General features: G+C 40.4%; 1 protein-coding gene across 1 annotated transcript in view; it reads left to right on the top strand.

Annotated features, from left to right (window-relative positions):
* Nucleotides 1-114: 114 nt before the first annotated feature.
* Nucleotides 115-12,479, top strand: part of LOC126195118 (clumping factor B-like) — a 526,604-nt gene continuing 514,239 nt past the window's right edge. The window contains exon 1 of the mRNA XM_049933607.1: nucleotides 115-201. The gene's annotated coding sequence lies outside the window, so the exon portion shown is untranslated. The remainder of the gene's footprint in view (nucleotides 202-12,479) is intronic.

Below are 12,479 nucleotides of genomic sequence, written 5' to 3' on the forward strand. Positions count from 1 at the left end.
GTCCGGCAGCGGCTGCAGCACGCGCCCGGCGCCCGAGGTAAACACCGGCGCACCCCCGCCTCCCCCTCCGCGAGGCTGTGCGGCGAGGAAAGCAGGGCCGAGTGCTAGTGCTCAAGCGTGTGGCGCCAAGGTGACTGAGGAGTGCGCGCGTCCGTGGTGGCTACCGGAACCGCTGCAATCTCGCTAATTGAAATGCAGAATGTAAGTAGAGCGCGGGGCTGCTTTGTCTCGCCATTCGGCAGGACGAAACTGCCGGGGACTAAACCGACGGGGGAGTCTAGATACCCTGCAAAAAAGTCTCCGCACAAAAGCGACACATTTCTACCCCATCGCTGTACACACACCTATGTGAGACCATTTCTCCTTTGTGCCTGTCCGTTCAACCCATTTTTGAAGCAATTCGTAACACTGTTCAAATTCATTATAACGTTATTCCTGCTCCTTCGTAATATCGTCACCCCTAGCACTTTACTAACCTTTTTTTTTGTCACCTGTATTCCGCAGCTTTGATGAACTTCAAAACTGATTGTAAGTGTAGTCTTCCGCCGCCGTTCCCAAATTCTTCTGGTACATGACCACATTGTGAATGTGCAAAATCTTCCGACGTTGTGGCCACAATTGCTAAGGGCTGTCCTCCAACTGTTTTTGCTACGAAATCACATTTAAATGAGTAACGTAAAAGAAGGAGCACAAAGTCAAAACCGTCTCCAGACGACTTTTCAACTTTGTGCTCCTTTTCTAACGTAACTGCGTTCTAACGTACTTCTTCGCTTTAACCCAAGCTCTGCTCCAAAATAGTCTTTGCCCGAAAGTGTTAAAAACACTTTTTCCAGCATTTTATGGTGTAACGGTGTAACATGATATCTTACGGCATTTCTGAAACTTAACTAACCGTATTAGTGAATCGAAACAAGTTTCTAGTAGGCATGCGATGGTTCGCAAAGGGACGAATACTTTGCACTACGAATAACTTTCATAACTTTTTCACGACGTAGATACTACGACTATTTTCGAACAGGACAACGTATTTATCTTTCGAGAAAAGTATATCGTTCCTGTATGATATGTAACATTTATTGATGTTAGCATGGAAAATTGTCTCAAAAGTACCTGTGATACATATCACTCAATATTTACCTCAAAAATGCGAAAGTGCGCTCTGAGCGCAATCTTTACCGTCATTTTCAATATAATATTCGTCATCTGTACGAAAAGGTTCAGTGCAAACGTTACCAAACTTTGTACACTGCAACGTTCAAAACCTCTCGAATGGAGTTAAAATACATTGTTCCCTTGAAAAACACAGTTCCACAAATACCTCGAGCGACAAATCATTCACGATTGTTAAAAATCTATCAAAACACTGGCACCTTTGCCTAATGTCACCTTTATTCGGCATTTCGAAGTGTTTCCCGCGACGTCAGCTATCCGTTCTGCACTGTTGCTTCTTAAGAGTATCACTCTGCAAAGTCTTGTACGCTTTCTTTAAACAGTCCAGTGGCAGAGCTCATCACCAATGCAGCTTGCTACCTCAAAGCTACAGCGCACTCTCCTCCATGTTGCAAAGTATCTTACTTTGTTACCATCCGCTTTTCGGCTTCTTCCAGTATTGTAACACACTAGTTTCAATTTTACGTAAGGCCTGTCGTTCCCAGTGCGCTTACATTTTGTGGAAACATGGAATGCAACATGATATCAATATGCTAACCACTTGTTAATTTTAGAGTACGTTAACTCTATGTACATGAAAAAGTGCACAATGGATATTATAAATGCACTTTAATAAATTCTAGAAGACGCCTGATTCCTTTTCTTTTTACGCTACCGTCGTTATGGTTGTGCAGTCGACAAGTGAAAATAAATTTTATGACGTATTCTGCACCGCTTGATGTGCTTCTGTTTTCATATTCTGACTTCGATTTAGTAAGACTTTAACTCGTTATTTCTTACTTGCTCCAAAAAGAATCTGATACTTTGGATGTGTGTTAGAGACAATATCTGTAAAACACTAGGTCATTCGTTACTTCTTAATGACACTAGAAGGCAGAAGAAAACAGACTGCAAAAGTCATAACAGCGTTGAAAATCACAGATTGTGCTTTTAAACACTCTATTCTCTACAAATTCATCCTTTATTTTCTTTTATCACATTTTATATATTTCATGCGAAAATTCCGAGCCGTGATTGGTATTAGATTCACCGTACAGCTTGATACATTCCTCCTCAGATTAGACGAACTGTTTGTAAAGCCCGTGGAAACTCATATAAAACTACTTGTTGTAGTATCTCTTCTTGAAACAAAATGCGAATACTTCCACATGAACGTAAAGTATTGCTCCCTGGATCTAAAGAGGATGAGCTCTATTTAATATTCACATATGCCGAATAACTAGAATGGTTCCACCAATTAGTTGAGTATATTGCAGTACTTTCTAGAAACAACAGTCTCTGTCGCGAAAATCGTAATATTTTAAGCTTTTTCGTCAGTTGGGACAAATGTTTAATTCGCGACCTGGGAGAATGTTAAGTACGGTAATATAATCACAGCAACGCAGTTAGAAAAAATAGAACAAATCGTGCAGATGGTGCAATGTCATCATAGCACTGTAATAGTAATAGTAGAGAGGTATTCTACTGCTCGTTGGCTGTAGTTTAACAATATGTCGCATAACGCGGACTGCTAGAGGATGGTTAAAGGATATAGACCTAACGGCACGAAAGCTCTTGCGTCTGCGAGTCGTTGTGATAAATTCTATACTTCGTTTAAAACGTCGCCGGACTGAGAAAAGTGGCTGTAGCAAGATCAAAAATCATCAGATTATTCCAATACTTTAAATTTGAGCTATCGCTCATGTAACGCAACGTTCTCTCCCTTTGTAGTCATAGCGTGTCTTAAAAGCCTCTTCTCTGCGTAAATTCTTTCCCAATCGTCCCCACAAGTACGACTTGGAATTTCATATGTCATCATTATTATAAAATACTATTGATATACTAAACGATGTCAAAAGTTACGCACAATTTAAAAAGTTTAAAAGTGCAAGTTCTATACTGCGCATTTCGATACTCAGATGAAAATACAAAATAAATTTATCGACCGTATCAGAACCATGTATTTGGCAGCTACTGGTTGTGATTTCTCTGAGGTTTCTTTTCTCGGAAGTAAATACTATTGATATACTAAACGATGTCAAAAGTTACGCACAATTTAAAAAGTTTAAAAGTGCAAGTTCTATACTGCGCATTTCGATACTCAGATGAAAATACAAAATAAATTTATCGACCGTATCAGAACCATGTATTTGGCAACTACTGGTTGTGATTTCTCTGAGGTTTCTTTTCTCGGAAGTAAATACTATTGATATACTAAACGATGTCAAAAGTTACGCACAATTTAAAAAGTTTAAAAGTGCAAGTTCTATACTGCGCATTTCGATACTCAGATGAAAATACAAAATAAATTTATCGACCGTATCAGAACCATGTATTTGGCAGCTACTGGTTGTGATTTCTCTGAGGTTTCTTTTCTCGGAAGTAAATACTATTGATATACTAAACGATGTCAAAAGTTACGCACAATTTAAAAAGTTTAAAAGTGCAAGTTCTATACTGCGCATTTCGATACTCAGATGAAAGTACAAAATAAATTTATCGACCGTATCAGAACCATGTATTTGGCAGCTACTGGTTGTGATTTCTCTGAGGTTTCTTTTCTCGGAAGCAAAGTGTGTCTTCTTACCCACTGTTGATTTAATGCTCGTGCTACGGTTTATGGAGCCCTGCAGTTTGGACAGGTACAGCAAGGCGGTTGTGTTGCTTTATCATTTTCTCAGCCATCATCAATCGTTTGCACCACCGAAGGACAAACGAAGAAAACTGAAGGTTCCATGGATGGATGTTGCTAGTGTGTTGTTCTAACTAGAATGAAATTTTGTGTGGCTCTTTGCTTAAATATCCTAGTATAGGATTCGTCATACAGTCGTAATCGCAAAAAAAAGGTCTCTTACTCCAATGCGAACCCATAAATGATAGAATCTAAAGAAACGCATTTTAATGATTCCGCTTTCGATGCGTCGATACTTGTTATCAGATGGTTAAAAAAGATAGGGTGACAGAAACGGCTGAGAAGAAAAATTCTTCTTTTGTAAGTAGAACAATTTTTGAGGAGGCGTATGTGACGAAAGATAATACATAACGACTTCCAACGTAATGGCACTCTAACTGGTTCTGTCAGAAGTGTTGTAGAATATTTAATTGTATTTTCTTCAGTATAGTTACCCTGTAGAAAAAACTATTCTACGAAAGATATGCTTGATGTAATTGCAGCTGTTTGGTCAATGAAGATTGGTTGCTTAGAGAGCCGCAGGAACTGTAAGAAAGAGAGAAAGCAGTGGTTTTCTTTGACGCATAAATGGTGCATACTCTTACAGTTTCTCTTTCAGTGGAGCCCAAATATAAACTATTCTGTCTCCTTCATAGCTGTTCCCTACTCAATCAAAGGTCGCCGCTAGTAGCTTCACAGAAATCATACATTCCATACTTTAAACTTTATTGGGCAATCACTATGTCCTTTGACCATGTATCTCAGACAGCATCGTTGTTACGAAATTCGCCTGTGCAACAGCACCCGCGATTTAGACGTGCGACGCGCATTTGAATAATTTCCCAAAGAAAACGTTGAAACTGGCATTCTCTCAAAAGATAGGAAACTGAGACAGGAAGATTAAGTATCGTGAATTCATTCGCGTCTCTTATGCAGACACTTACCCTCTTTTATACTGCACAGATATGTTTCAGCACTTTTGGGCTATCGTCAGTAGGTTCTTTCATTCACTCTCAATCTCTATAATGCCAGGTAATATAATAAGACTGCCGGAAATAGCTCAAAGGTGCTGAAACATATTTGGGCATTAAAGAAGAACAATTGTTTGCATAATATACGGATATGAATTCCGCTAATTTAATCTGTGAACACGGCTACCGTTACAGTTTCAAAACCGAATGACCGTGATTTTGTGGATGCGTTGCTAGTTCATTTTTAAACTGTCGGCCATGCTTATGTTTAACAGACAGCAACAGAAGAAGCAGTTTTTCATTTCTCTCTCAAGGCTGGCGTTGCGACGCACTGATATCATCATGACGGTAAGGCGCACACACTTGTTTTCGAACGGTTATTACATTGTCATGCTGTAGAACACAACTCCAAGGTTACCAACAGACCTCCTGGGGCTAGACAGGCTAATATTCAAGTCATCCTAATCCACGTTCCTCGCTGGTTTTTTAGCACTGCTCAAGAGGAAGGCGGAATATTCCCTTTCATTTTACATGAAATATCAAAAAATAGGCAATCTAGCTAGTTCTGTCAGAAGTATTGTAGAATATTTAATTGTAAATGACTTCACATCTAAATAGCAAGCAAAATTGGAAGAATCTATACCCGATTCATTTAAAGTGCATAGATTATTAAATTAGTCTTCATCTAGGTCCCTATTACGTACCGAATTTAAATTCTTTAATTCAGTAAACTAACATTTAAAAGTATCTTAAATTTTGTAGGAAAGTAAAAACAAACTGTTAAAATTATAAAATATATGTCTTCGAAGTTCATTTCAGTATCTTCTTGCGAGACACTTTCATTTGTGCTAACACTTACCGTCGTTTTTATGCTCAACGAATGAGTCATTTATGTAACAGTAAATAATATCATGCCTGAGCTCATTTTTAGAGGCAGCTTAAATTTCTCAAGCAGGTTACGTAATGTTTCTTCTGTGTTACGAACGAATATGTTATGCTTTTAATTGTACTGTTAGTCACCGTTATTTGTTTCTAATACAGGTGAAAAAATTTGCAAAATTACATGTTGGACGAAAAATGTGCACTATCGTTTGTACAGAATCTGCTTGGAAAATTTCAACAAACTTCTTTGAAAGAGCGGCACTGCGATTACTCTCTAGAGCGTACGTGTCTGTCCGGCAGACATCAGGCAAATAAAGTTAGGGGAAAGAAAGAGTTCATTTAAGAGATGGACATATATTAATTCTTACCATGCTCATTCCGAGCGAATCGAAAGGGAAGAACCTCAAAGAATAAGACAATAAAAAGTAACCTTTACCATAAACTTCAGAACTGACTTAATGAAGGCAATAAAATTTTAATTACATTGTGTCAAGTTACATAGCTTTGCCGTTGAAGTTGCAAATGAACGAGCTAACTGAGACCACAATAACGACGAGGAAAGTCTTTAGACTTTAAAAGATCGCAGATGTTGCCGGACAAAGTTTTATGTCCTCTCCTCGTACCTTCCCCTTATCATTTAGCTTCGTAAATCCCAGTCGTCACAACTTGGAAGATTTCCGTAAAATACCGTGTCTGCTGCATCAGTTGACAATATTTACGATCAAATAATCCTTCATCGTAGTTGTAGCTTCTGACGAAAGCCTCGTAGCGAGAAATGTAGTGCAGAACCGAAACATTCAATACGTATCCCTGCTGACTGAGATTCTGACTTCCGTCTGGCTGTCCTGAAATAGCTTTCGATGTTTTCCCTGAACCACTTGACGCAGATGTCAGGAACTTTCCTTCAGACAGCGCCGTGGTCCATTTTCTCTCCGTCTTTGTCCACACGAACTCAAGCTTCACGTCTGATGACCACTGTGTCGACAGTAAGCTGATGTCTGACCATCCTAGAGCGTCTTTATCTTCAGTACCAATTTCTGTGGGGACTAATATCTACGTTGAACATTTTACACGGTGACGCCGAAAACCCTACCAATTTACGGGAGAACTACAACGATATTTCGGCGCAGAGTATTCAGTATCGTATAAACCTTAAGATGGCCATAAGACCCTGCAGCGGAATATCGTTGCGGCAAGCTGTCGACATCTGGCAGTTCTCGCGACGTTTCATGGCAAAAATTTTGCAGGGTAATTTTATCTTACGTTACGTGAAACTTTCAAGTCCTTTTTTGGACCTTAAAGTAATCCTTAATGTTATTGTGTATTATGAAAATGCACAAGACGCGGGTATCTTTCCTCTATTAGACAACACACTGTAACGGAGACTTACTGCCTTCTCACCGCACGTACTTCTGCGAAAGTCTACTTGCATGGCGGTGCTTCTAGAATTCGTGCCCTGCACTACCATCTGAATACGTGTGCATAATTGTGATATCCGCATACGTACAATTTGTATTCATTCTCAACGTAGTCACTGTTTTCTTCAATCGCGTTTGGTTCTGATGACCGTTAGCTGGAGTGAGACAACGACTAGGGCCTAATAGAAACATACTCACCCGAGCGTTCGAATCACCTGGACAATGCCGGCGGCATTGTGTGCGTGTGGTGTCTAAATCAAGAAAATTAGAGATCTCAGCTTTCCACCCTCGACAATACTGACTGGTGCATTTATTTACCTAAATGTTTGAGAACACACGACAACTGTGGCTGTAGTTCCACTTTCTTGAAATTCAACAGGAACACCCCTTTTCCGTTTTCAAAACAAAACTCGCTTTATCTTTAATGCAGAGATGTAAGAAACCAGTGATTCATCATCCGGACGCCATATCAGATAACAATTCCTCTCCATTCATCCGTAACCCTTCAGTTGTATGTACTCAAACCCCACTCTGTTTTTCAGGAGTATCTGTTAGCATTATTTTTACGTAAAGTTCCTTATCATTCATTATCTAGTTATGCGCTGGGAGCGGTATTTTTCGTGTCAAGTTTTAACATTCGTATTGAGTTGACTATTTGTCAAAAATGGTTCAAATGGCTCTGAGCACTATGGGACTCAACTGCTGAGGTCATGAGTCCCCTAGAACTTAGAACTAGTTAAACCTAACTAACCTAAGGACATCACACACATCCATGCCCGAGGCAGGATTCGAACCTGCGACCGTAGCGGTCTCGCGGTTCCAGACTGCAGCGCCAGAACCGCGCGGCCACTTCGGCCGGCGACTATTTGTCAAACGACGACTTTCCAACACTCTTGTGCTCGAGCTACATCTTCTGCCCGGGCAATAGTCCTGACGCATCTCCTTATTGTACAAACTGCTGTGGCCTGAAACAACTGACTTTGCATTCCTTCACCTGTTGCTTATAGCTTATAAACGACTCGTTGTTCGCAAAGACATACAGCTTCAATACATCAGTTTGCAATGGAAAATTAAGTCGCTGATCGTAATCGACTAGCAGCTGGATTTTTCGTTTTCACAGCCATTTTTACGCACTCTCACAAAAGTCGCTTTACTGCAGATCTCGTATATCAGCTGCAAGAACATACCGCAAATCGAGGTTAACTGGCCGTCTGGTATTTGAGAAGGACTAGCTATCAGCTAGTTACGGGCTCTTAGGTACACACTGCACATGTGCGTGAAGTTCCTTGAATACATTCACGCTGAATCCTTTATCTTCTTCCTCAAAATATCAGCCTAATCAAAAAAAAATTCATCAAACAAATTAGTAATTAGTTTCGACATGTGACATATTTCTTTTTATTGCAATAATCTGGATGCGGTGTACCGCAGAAGAACTCGTGGTGATCATGTGCACCAAGCAGCTTCGCTGTTCGTTTAAAACGACTCTTGGATGGCACCATGCTAGTGTCCGCTGGCGGACAACTGTCTAATAACGGGCTAGTAGTTGGCCGTTATATCGGAATTTGGACGGCAGATTTGAAATGAGCTTGCTTTTAAACCGATAAGCCGCGAACTGTGTAGCGTGTATGTTCATGCTGAGGAAATTCACTGTCTGATGACAACAAGATGAACGAGTAACCAACCACAGTACGACGAAAGTAGACTACAGCACTGCTCATGGGCGCAGGCAATACTGGCCACCGTCATATTTTATAATAAGTAATTTTTTGTTTGGTTAATCTCTAGTTTTCCAAGTTTGCAGCTGCATTAGTGTTGGGACGATTTTTCTAAAGCTACCCTCTTTGCATTTCAGTTGGTCATTCTGTAGGCGCGAGGCAAAATAAACTGGACAAGCCAAAAGGCCGCTTCACGATGGCAGCAATGCTGTTACTTTTGGCCCACAGTCACTCACATCCATTCCTCGTATCACGTCGATGTAAGTTCCTAGGACACGGAGTGACGGATCCTCTATTTCACTTAAGCCAAAACACCCGACGAGTTGACTGAATTAATATCGCTCGACACCTGCTGTGTTGCAGAAGTTCGATGCCTTTGCCATGATTCTGATTTCCTTGTATATCATTTCATAATTATGTGGGGCAGTAGTCAACAGAAAGTGTTTTTATTAGCAGGTTACGTCGGGTGTAACAGTGATGTTGTGTAAATGTTTGTTTTATAATTCCCGTAATTTGTCCAGCGTATGACGAGCCACAGTAATGCTTTAGACACGCAGTTTTAGAAGCCTAGGTCATCTTTAACACCGCAAAGGAGATGTTTCAGTATAACAGGAAACGATATTTTCCAAGTGTTCCTCTAAGGAACACAATTATGTCAGCTGTAGAAATACCGTGTAAAATGATTACTTTTAATCTGATGCAGGCTCTAAAATCTGATGATAAGCAGTTTTGTCGAGATCAGTTTCCAGCCCTCACTGTAGGTGAAGACTGCAACGCATATTGGCTCTTGATTTTCCACGACTCTGACGAAACTGTAGCAATATACCTATAGCAAATCCTACTCACATATTTTTATTAATTAACTTCCTTATATTCATTGCACGAGCTTCGTTATATGCGTTTCGGGATTTCATACCTCACCTAATAATAAATGAAGTACTCAGTTTCTGTAGTAGTAATTTCTTTATTAATTTTAATGTCACTGTAATGGAAAGAGCTAAACACAAAGTCGCACTATTTTTTGTAACGTAAAGTACAAAAATATTGATCTTCAAATACAGTAGTTGGTGAATGATAGTTAAATGCAATTCTGTATATCTTTTCTCAAGAGTGTTAATGTGTAACAGAGCGGAAGAAAGATAAAAATCAAACGCAGACATACATTTTTCATTTTTGTCTATGTGCCTGTCCCGACCAAGGTGTTCGATGTATTTGCCTTGGCTATCAGGCCAGTTTTCATTCTATAAGTACATGTATGTTTGGAGTGAAACGCAAACAATATTGTCCTAAGAGTTTTGTGAATAAGTGAAAGCAAAAGTGTCTTTCGAATGCTAGCTATATCCAGGTATATAAAAACAGTGTTGTGTCTCCAATAAAGTGACGGACGACCTGTCAGTCAAATAAATGTAATGTACTGCGAATAAATAAACGGTAGGACCCATTATTGTTTGATTATGCTGCCGGCTATAAGTCACTGTGACAGCAAGAACCGTAAAGTTTCTCGAAGTAACCGTCCGCACCGACCTAAACTGCAACGACCACGTAAAGCCAGTCCAACAGCAATTAGATGTCAGGCCGAGGGTCTTTGGAAGAAACCTAAGGAAATGAAATTCACTCACAAACGACGCACCTTATCGATCCCTAGTTGCCGGCCGAAGTGGCCGTGCGGTTAAAGGCGCTGCAGTCTGGAACCGCAAGACCGCTACGGTCGCAGGTTCGAATACTGCCTCGGGCATGGATGTTTGTGATGTCCTTAGGTTAGTTAGGTTTAACTAGTTCTAAGTTCTAGGGGACTAATGACCTCAGCAGTTGAGTCCCATAGTGCTCAGAACCATTTGAATTTGATCCCTAGTTTCCAGCTATTACTGAATGTTTTTGTCACTCGCGGACCTTTAACGGCTATTATAAATAACCACTTGACTGTTATAAGTTGCCACAGCAGTCACAGGTCTGTGTTGACTGGCACAGCAGTTCGGCGCCGACGTGTCCGGTGTGATATAGCGATTTTTATCGCTTAGCTGCGATAAAATACGAAGTTCATTGGATTTGAGAGCTATTTATGAAAACTCCGAGCCTATAACGAGACGACATAAATGTGGATGGAAAGTGATTCTGGAGAATCTATATGTTCCTTACCTCAGAGAGATTCGAAAGAGGAAGATTCTGTGTGAACTGTGTACGATCCATACATGGTGAGTCTCAGTCTTCACGACATGGATTACTACTGTCGTTCCTACGACATCGAGAAGACAAACAACAAAGTTTGGATGGTGTCAAAATTTCACAAGGTTGGAAATCTTGTAATTCCGAAAAGAGTTCGGGAGACTGGCGACATGAAATTGGAACTGAGTGCGGTAATTGTTTACAACAAATCAGTGGTAGAAATCGACCGAAGCGACACGCTCAACAAAACAATGGGCAGCACTTAAAGTTGGTACAGAAAATTGTTTTTCGATGTTTAGGATGTGGGGAAGACCAACACATTTTGCATATTCTATAAATACGTGACGAAAGCCAAGTTCGGAATGTTTGATGTGAATGTACTTTCAGAGATTTTCGGGCTCTTTCATTTCGAGAGAAAGGAAGCAGGAGTGAACGAAAATGTCACAGAGAGCCATAAATGTCTGGCTGTCGTGAGTTCAATCGTTACGCTAGTGCTTCATTCGAAGACTTGTGAGTTGCTATCAAGTCTTCGAATGAAGCACTAGAGATTTATGGCTCTATATGACATTTTCGTTTATTTGTAGAGATGCATATGGGGTCTCAAGATGGCATACTGAATTGCTGAGACTAGTATACTGCGAAATAAAATAACATATTAAGTTACACAGCTGTTGATAAATTTCGTTGAGAATTGTTTCATTACTTGTATTTTCGATTTAATACCGGTTTTTAGTTATATTCTGGCGAATACTTTTACTGTCTCATTGTGGATCATTGCAGTGCTCGGTAATCTCTTCACAATGGCAGCACGATCAATGTCCTAGGGAAACGCGTTTGCACTACACAAATTTATAACTTTACACAGAAAGTATGTGCCTACACTGATACCCTATGACGTCACAGGCAAAAGAAATACTGCGCTACAAACATGCACAGACATCATCTACCCGTTGTTGGCTCAAGCATTGATCATGCACCGTTGGTCTCGTACTAACTGACCACGATATTATTACATATGGCCTGCCTCTCCCGTGATCAAAAACTCGCAGTGACGATACAATGAACGACCAAAGTGGTGACTAAGGGAAGCGTATTAAATTGTGAATAATTTAAAGACAGTTGCGCGTGTAGTATCGAGTGCTTCGGCGTGTCCTCGTGAAATATCAAGATGAACACTCACGCTAAGCCGACCGAAGCGCCCTTCCTCCCAGGTGCAATAATTTATCGTCAACTGATACTTATTCCTGATTCAAATCCGTCGGTGTTTTGTGAAACAAGAAAGTTCGACCGACGAGCGAATATGCTTCTTCACGCGAAAATACGCTTAGAAATATTTTTTATCTCCATCCTGGTGCCAGGAGGTCTGGGGGACTACGGCCGTTCACTGTTGTAAGGAAATGAAACACGTACACCCGTTCTTATGATGCCATTTACTGAGTAGCTACCAGTTTCGGCGCTTAAATGCTCCTTCTTCAGTCCCTAGTTTGATTGTGAAGGGGTTATCACA

The sequence above is a fragment of the Schistocerca nitens genome, chromosome 7, assembly GCF_023898315.1.
Source record: "Schistocerca nitens isolate TAMUIC-IGC-003100 chromosome 7, iqSchNite1.1, whole genome shotgun sequence".
NCBI lineage: Eukaryota > Metazoa > Arthropoda > Insecta > Orthoptera > Acrididae > Schistocerca > Schistocerca nitens.